Genomic DNA, 8,819 nt, shown 5'->3' on the forward strand with positions numbered 1-8,819 from the left:
CCCCCCCCCCCCCCCCCCCCCCCCCCCCCCCTCCCCTTGCGAGTCGCTGTCACTGATGGGAAGCCAATGTGTGACATTGGCCAGTGTGCACGTCCTGGAAATGAGCTCACCACCGATGAGAGGGAAGACTGAGTGAGGATGGAGGGAGGGAGGAAATAAGATCACAACGATTGTCTCTCAGATTCCTGGTGAGCTGAGATGAAAGAGAAAGGAGGGGAGACCCAGTGGAGCACGGAAGCGAGTCAGGGAACACCCAGGAGACAAAAGATGCTCAGGGGAGAGGGGGAAAAAAAAAGCCCTGGAGTTGCAGAATGGGGGGAAAAAAATATCACACACTTGACAGTAAATGCAAGACGATGAAATGTGGGGAAAAACGCTCAACTGAAGCCTTGAGAAGCCAAGTGCTGTTTGGTGTTTGATTTTGAAACATCATTCAAAACATAAATCAAGATACATTGCTGGTTTAGTCACTTTTCAAGCGTCTGTATGGATTTGCTTATTGAAGATGAAGCAAGAAAAATAAAACTTCCCGCACACACTGGTGCGCTGAAAGCCGTGCCGCCTTTTAAATTCAGAAACACAATTAAGAGGGGCGAAAAGTCCCAATCTCAAGTCTGACATCATCCGTCTGTGTTCCAGGATGAGAGCTCACGAGAGTGAGATCATCCCAGTAAACTGCGCAGGCCTCACTTCAGCGTGTGTGAGCACAGCACAAGTGTTCAGGCGAGCATCGCAGTCAAGTCGGGTTATTGGCAAAAGACTGGCGTGATTTAATTTGACACTGAAAGGCTTTTTACCAGAATCGATATGGAGTGTCGGGATCCCTTGGTGTGGGTATGAGTACGATTTGTTGGTCTCGATGTAATTTAGTAGAGTGATTAAGAAAATGGGGGTGAGTGGCTGCAATGATCATTTTTAGCCCTAATCATGATTAAACGGACAAAGGTGACAAAAGGCAGATTTGAGGTCGCCTTTAAGCATTAAAAACGGATCCAGGTGGTGACCCACTGAACAAACAGGAGCCGAGGTAACAGCGAGCTGACTTTTGGCCTCCGTGGCAAAAAAAAAAAAAAAGGTGAACATTTTACCCAGGGGACGGATAAGAGCTTCCTTTTTTTTTTTTTCCGGTTCAACATTTGTTTGGCGGAAGCGTCAGGGTCCATTTAACCAAACGTATCTTTCGGTATTCAGGCTACCGGTGACCTCTGCTGCAGTGGTCTAAATGCCGCTTTTAGAGACAAAGTTAAAGCGGCTTTTACAGCGTAACTCCTGGCTTGAAAATTGAAGCCAATGAGTAAAGTTCGAAGGGGATGATTTGTTGGGACACCCGCCTGACATAATGGGACCCCCGGTCATGACCCCTATGGGTAACCCATGAACATTTTGGGTGTCCTCACATCCTTTAATCCTCAAACATGTGCTTTTATTTAAGAAAAGAAGGACAACTGGAAAAATGCCCAACGGAAGCTTTCCAAATTCAACTGTTGTGTAACCGAGCTTCTAAAATAAGAACCTACTTCCTGCCCCGGGCAAAAAGCTGGGTACATTTTACATTTTGGACTATTTATGGCATTGAAATATTTTGAGAAGAGGGAAAGTAATGACTTATGTCACCGATACTGCTATTTTTCCTTCTGCTGCACATTTAATGGGTAAAACATTGTGAAGAGACGATTTTGCATGAGTTTGGGCCCTTAAACACAGATGTGGACTCATGGAAAATCGTATTCCACCACACGCACGCACACGCGCACACTCATAAAGCGAAACCAGACCTCGAGCACACCTTTGATCAGCTTACACCTCGAAAGAGTGCTTCCCATGAATCACCACTTTAAAGAGACTCAGCAATGGAGTGACGCGCAACATCCCTCACACGCGCCATATCAAGCTGGGACACATCAAGAGTGGAACGGATGGATCTAAGCTGTACAATTGTGAAAATGATTTGCTGACGATCGTGTTCCCAAGTGATCGTGAGCATGCTCAGCGCTTACTGATGCTAATCGTTTTTTATCCCAGTCTTGACTTTTTCAAATGGACTGAAACCACCTCAGCGGATCAAATTGTGAAGGTCACAGAACTTGAAATATGTTCACTTGTGGGATGGATGGCAAACGGCCAATCTATTCTCTCCCATGGCCACAAAAATTCTCGACGCTTTGTTCACCAACAGGTTGCTAAATGTGTCCTTCTGCAGTTTGAAGGTCAGCAGGTGATGCGTCGTAGGCGTTTTACGGCTTTGGGCTAAAACGGCCGCCTGCAACATCTTTAAACACAAACGATAGAGCGACAGGGACGCCAAACCCAAACAATGTGTTAAAACGCGCCAGTGAGCTGAGAATGACTACTTTTGGGGATCACTTTTGTCAGTCAGCCACTTCAACTTGACCCAGCGCAGCGCCCGCCCGCCCCCACTGTTGATATCAAAAAAGTCACTCCAGTGCAGCTTCAAAGATGTTCATATTAGTAAACAAAATGATTTAAGGAAGAACCTTGACCATGAACGGTGAAAGCAAAAAAAAAAAAAAAGTCCTATGTGTTTTTCCCTTTGTGTCTTACCTCTCCTGCTCCCTGGCGGTTTCCCAGCGGTGCCATTTGAAGGCAGGAAGGACTGAGGCCTTGGTCCTGCTTCTCCTCTGGCTCTACATCAGAGCGGCCGGATCTGCAGGGGGCAGCACGGGAGATGAAATATCGCGGCAGTGACGGATGCGCTCTGTGAAAACGCGCAGACAAATTGATTGATGCACGACGTCGGGATGTATCGCCTTCAGCAAACGTCTACCCCCGCAGACTCTCTCACGTGCGGAGGGGGAGGGCAAAAGTGAGGCCTGCACACTTTCCAAACGTGTTCCACCAAATATATTTCCAGACGTCTGAAGTCTGTCTGCTGTTTTTGCGGGCAAAAAGGTCACATCACGGATGAGATAACAACGGAGAGTCCAATAAAAGCCACCAAGTTATTTACAAGAGAGGTTTCTGGTTTTAAAAAAAAAAAAAAAGTAGGTTGAGAGAGCCTTCTTTTAAAAATAAATTACATAAAAATTTGCGAATAGATGAATCTGAGGGTGATGAACTCCGATTTGCTGCGTTTATATCTGCTTTGAGTCACAATGGAAGCGTCTTTGGTACCAGAAAATTATTTCACATCTGACCTCAGTACCTTGGCCACCCGGTGTGAGAAACTGTACTGCCTCCGATGAAAAAGTTAATCATTCAAGTGCTCAAACAGTAAGTTTGGGTTGTTCCCTGCTACACAGTTCATACTACTGCTATGCATTTTTTTTTCTCCCACACTTTAAAACAGTTCTGAGGTGTCTTGCTTGTGCTACGCCCTGAATTAAAAATACCCGGAGCATCCAGAATTGTACCACACTTTGCACACCCTAGTTTTGTCTTGCTGAAATTAGCCCATTTCTTGTATGCGATTACGGTGCACGATCGCGACATCTACAGCCATCAACATTTTTTTTTTTTCTATCGTGAGAGGTCGAGTTTAGCGAGTTTGAAAAGAGTGGAATCAACCGTGCATCTGTCTGATCTCTTACTCCAGACAGGCCTGGCGGAACGAGCACGTGGTGATCAAAGTGATGTCTGGCTCCTCTGGAGGTGCCTGCAGGTATTTGAACAAACGCAAGAGCTGTCATGACATTCGTGGATGACCGCACACAACACAATGACCGACTACCGGCAAAATATCATGAGGAGCAAAACAGCCGCAACAAATCGGTGGCCGTTTCCAAAAAAAAAAAAAAAACATGGCTGATTGGTGTACAGCAGGGGTGCCCAATCGGTCTAGTTTGCACTTCTTTGGATCCATTCAGCAGGGGCAAGTTGAGAACACTTGCATGCTGTCTGCAAATACCAACATTTCATATGCTGGGGGGGGAAAAAGAAAAAAAAAAAAACAACCCAGGTGTGTTGGGAGCACTGTTCATTCAGGACTTGTGTTTCCTTTCCATGAAATATCAGTCCTATGTCGCGGTCCGTCACGTTGGCCGCTGCTCGCCATGCAGTGGGCGTTGAAGGATGAATGCCGGGCTTTGTACGCTGGCATGTGCGGGGCGCCTTCACTTCCAGTCTTACTGGCAGAAGGAAAGAACGTGCTGCAAAACATGAGGAATTCCGAACTTTGCCATTGAGACTGTAAAGTTTGGTTGCGCTCGCATCCAAAAATCTGGAGGAATTTGGAAACTTGCCGTAATCCAACACGGCATATGATGCACTGGATATATGGTAGCTTCTCATGGGTTTTTGGATGGAAATGTGCAAGGTGAGCTGCTCTGAAGCAGAGAGGGGACCGTGTGCACCGCTCGAAGCACACACATCTGCAAAGCACAAAGAGAGGCTTTTGGAAAAGGAAAATTCCAAGGAGCCAAAATGCAACGGGAAACACGGGTAACGCGGCGTTAGCTTTGGAAGCACGGTCACTATTATGGCGCGACTGTTGAGCTGAACCCACTGTGACAAGCGCCGGGCGGCACCGGCGGCAATTTACGGGACACTCCGCTCCTCCCTGTAAACGCTGTTCAGCCCAGCACACATTCAAATATACTTCTGTGTCTTTTCCTCTTTTTTTTTATTAGAAGCAGAACACACACACAAAGGAGGTCTTTCATCGCTTGAGCCTGTTGCTTTTTAAACTCTCATTAAAGCTGCTCCCTCCTGCCGGGATTATACAGCAGCATGAGGGAGGCTAGTGATTGCAGGTGGAGCCGATTGCAGTCATGCACAAGAAGATTCGAAATGTGCAAAAACTTGACATTGCCATCTGGGCAGTTCGGAAGAAAGATCCCTCAAAGTGGGACGACGCGATAAACTTCATTTGGGGACAATGATTTGCAATTATTTCATTTCTTCTTTTTTTTCTTTCTTTTTCGTAACTTTGGTCGGCGGCGGTCGCCATAATAAGATCAGTAATCCAGTCCGGGCTACTGTTGTTGCTGCTGGAAACACGAACCATCTGACTTCCTGTGGGGATTTGTGCGGAGATGGACCGACCTGACACTACATTTGGATACAACTGTGTCAATGTTGTTCCAAAATGGATAGTGGCGGAACCGCAGACGTGTATTATCAGGCAACGGCACCCGAGCAGCCTGCCGTCAGCGTTACAAAAAGAATCAAAACGGTGTCGCTTTTTAAGTTATTGATCACAGTAAAAACAAACACTGAGAGGCGACTGTATTTTTTCAGCCAAGCCATTTGCTTTGACCTCCAAAGCCCAAGGCAACAAGGACACCAGCAGTTGATGATGGCGTTAACATTTATCCGCTCTCATGACGAGAGCATCTCGACATTTCTCCAGAAAGAAGAGGCTCAAGGTGCAAGTTTTAATGCACCTGGACAAGAGCCCGAACCACCACCAGACTCTGGAAAAATGTCGGCAATGCGTGGAAAACACAATATTGGGGCGTCATTGTGTCATCGCGTGTCAGAGAGAAACATACCCAGCAAAGTGGAAATGACCTTGCGGCAAAATTGACAAAAAAGCAGAGATCATGATAAAGGCCATTTGGGTCCAAACATCCCCCCCCATCCCTCCACGAGAGAGCACCAAAGTGGCAAATCAGCCGCTGCAATATGTGTGTGGTTTGTTGCAGACACAGGGTAAACATTAACTTGCAGGGTGGCGCTTTCAAAAGGCAGAATTGAGCAAATCTGTTGCCTCGCCTCTCGTCCAAAGTCAGTTCCAGCTAATAATAATAACAACAATAATAATAATAATAATAAAAAATCTGTTGCCTCGCCTCTCGTCCAAAGTCAGTTTCAGCTAATAATAATAATAACAATAATAATAATAATACACGACCAGTTCAGGGTGGACCCCTCCTACTGCCCAAAGACAGCTGGGGATAGGCAGCCTTCGAGATGTTGTTCATCCTTCCATTTTCTGTACCGCTTTAGCTTACTGCGTATGTAACTGTACATTCTGCATCATATCGTACAAATCTCACGGGGGGGAAAAAAAGTAACCGACACAGACTGGTGGCACACTCTTTCCATCTTCCTCAGGCAAGGTCATAACATAGCGAGCACTAAAATCAAAGTGTTTTGGTCGGCGTATTAGTGGTGCCGCGAGTCTTGATTGGCAGGGCGTGGTTTCACTCGAACCGCACAACGGTGTGGGTTGCCCCATAAACTTGCCGCAAGTCCCTGTGTGGTTTCTTTACGGGGCGCAGTCTCTTCAAACAAAGGCCACACAAGCGGCGGGTCATCTGGGTAACGACCGCACTTTTGCATCATTCACTGTAAGCGACGTGCCGCTAAGTCGAATGAAGAAAAGAGTCTTCAGAAACGCGCAACAATAAAAAAAACCTGAGAGGAATGCTTATTGCTTTTGAATTGGCATGTGACGCTGACAGTAAATTGGCGGCTCGCGCATGGAATCTACTTTTCCATATGCACTACATGGGGTCCAAAATAATTCCAACCATGCCAGTGTGCTACAAAGTGGAAGGTTGCGAGATTAAACTTTGAAGCTGCCATTCCAAAAACACAAAAAGAACCTAGAAAACGCCGGCCAGGCGGAGAAATCCAACGAGGCAAAATGAAGTGCACTAATGGAGGATTTCTTGGAAAAATGTACGGTGATAAGGATAATGAGGATAATGATAGAGAAATTGTTTCCCCTGTGCCGCACCCGGCATCGCCGGGACATCGGCTTCAACACAGCAGAAGAGATAGAAAGAGCCGGTCTATTTATTTCCACGTGTGATAGGGAGGGCGCATTATCTTGGGGAAATAAACACAAGTGTGCCTGCGTTCGCGTTGGAGGCCATCGGGTCAGGGAGGCTTTCAAAAAACACAGCAATGGCTTTTCTCCGCAGTCAAAGAAATGACTCGTTTTCATCCGTATGCGCGGGCTTGTTGGTCATGGATGCACAGGAATGATCTTTGACGTTTCCTGTCACGTTTCAGTGTTTTCTATGCTTATTGTTTCCCTTTCATTGCCTGTAACTTTACTGTTTTGGGCGACCGCCAATCATGTCTTAAGCAGTGTTTGTTGGAGCAGCAGGCGTCGCACGACCTGCTCAGCAGTGAAAGGTTAGCTAGGAGTCGCCGTTGCCTGCGGAGCGCTCACATTCAAACGATTCCATTTCGAATCGTGCGTAAAAAGAAAACCCTGATTGCATTATTCGAACCATGAGGGAGTGACAATATCATGTTCGCGTCGGAGCTTTTCCAACCCGACTCAAAAGTTGAAGAAAAGATGAGTTCGGTTAACGCCGTGACCGCTTACTTTGACACATGCACCGATGGACTTTGTTTTTGTGAACAGAAAAGTGGCTCCACAACGGGAGTGTGTGGAGCCTCCCCAAAATGATTTAGAAGCAGCGAAATTTCTAAATCTCTGTCTTGGTTTACATACACATCGGATGCCCCCCCCCCCCACCACCCCCTGAACAAGATATTGAAGTGGTGGGAGGAGGTTCACGGCAAGATTGAATGTTTTTACACGACCCTTTTGGGAATGTTGAGTTCCCCCCATTTGATAATTAATGCAAGCATTTTATGAGCCCTGCGTGCTGAACAACACTGGCTGGGATAATATGCTTGCATTTGACTTTTTGCTCGTTTCATGTCAGACTTTTTTGTTTCTTTTCTTGATGATTTCAAGAGTCAAGATACATTTCACAGTGAGTGACTCCTCCTGCGCGTGTTAAGTCTCGGAAAATATGAGAGGTCTGGCTTTTGTTTTTTTTTAACACTACTGTATGTTTACCAGACACACATTGTGCTAAGACTAATGAATGCAGGTTGTCTTTGAAGTATGCGGAGCTTCAGAAGAACCCGCCAAATGAGTGCAAAAGCTTGACAGAAGCTTGGCTTAACTACACTCCAAAGATACCTCCCTTGAGCCTCGAGTTTTTTTCTTTTTTTGTGACCAACAGAGCATACCGCCACACCAGCATCGGCATTTTGAAAGTTCCTCCAAAGTGCGAAATAACAACTGGGGGTGTCCCATAATAGTTAACGCAAACAAAACGGCCTGACCTGCGCGAATGTGAAATGCGGGCCGGGCCTCAAAAGAATGTCAACATGGCAGATGCAAAGCATCAGAAACGCGCGCCGGTCAAACACGACGCTCACACACAAAAGGTCGAGATAAAGGCGGCGAGCGGAAAGCAGTGGGAGTAGATGGAAAAGGAACGGGGCACAATGGGAACAAAAGTCTTAAGATAAAATACAAATCCTAAGGAAAAAAAAAAAAAGAAAGAAGACAATCCTGACTGCAACACTTCCGTTTGTTTTGTTGTGTATGGCATCGTCCACCTATTTATAAGCGCGCAGATACAGCGGTCCCCTCCCAGAGGAATGTTAATCTTCCCGAGGGCCTTTGGTCAAGGGTCCAGGAACACAGCCAGCGAATGCTATGTAGTGGACAGTTGGTTTCCAAAAGCACCCTCGTGTCGTTTGTTTTTTGTTTTTTTGGGGGGGACCTCATTTGTCTTAAGTAAAAGCCGCCCGTGTGTGTATAAAGAGGAACATCTTCGTGCCACGTCATTCAAAGAAGCTGGGAGGCTCAAAGCGAAGGCCAAAGAAACTACATTACATTACATTCTTCATTTGCCTTGTTCTGAACAACCAGTTTTCTCTTTTTCTGTTCAAGCATGACTGCCCACCATGGATTCGATTTTCGTAAACGGTGTCACTTCTGAGCTACCGTACTCGCGATGAGATCAGGTGTTGCGGCCCAGGCCGGCAGACGGCCCCTGGTCACAAAATCGGTACTCGCCATAGGCCCGGCCGTATTTGGAATGGGATGAAGGCTGGGTGACATGCATATTATACCGCCGTGTTCATAAACAGAGTTC

The 8,819-nt window shown here is 46.4% G+C and overlaps 1 long non-coding RNA gene across 1 annotated transcript in view; it reads right to left on the bottom strand.

Moving 5' to 3' along the window:
* Positions 1–2,567: 2,567 nt before the first annotated feature.
* LOC109508135 (uncharacterized) overlaps positions 2,568–8,819 on the bottom strand; it is a 28,753-nt gene continuing 22,501 nt past the window's right edge. Inside the window, exon 4 of the long non-coding RNA XR_002166598.1 lies at positions 2,568–2,665. This is a non-coding gene — a long non-coding RNA (uncharacterized LOC109508135). The remainder of the gene's footprint in view (positions 2,666–8,819) is intronic.

Source organism: Hippocampus comes, unplaced genomic scaffold (assembly GCF_001891065.2).
Source record: "Hippocampus comes isolate QL1 unplaced genomic scaffold, H_comes_QL1_v1.1 scaffold339, whole genome shotgun sequence".
NCBI lineage: Eukaryota > Metazoa > Chordata > Actinopteri > Syngnathiformes > Syngnathidae > Hippocampus > Hippocampus comes.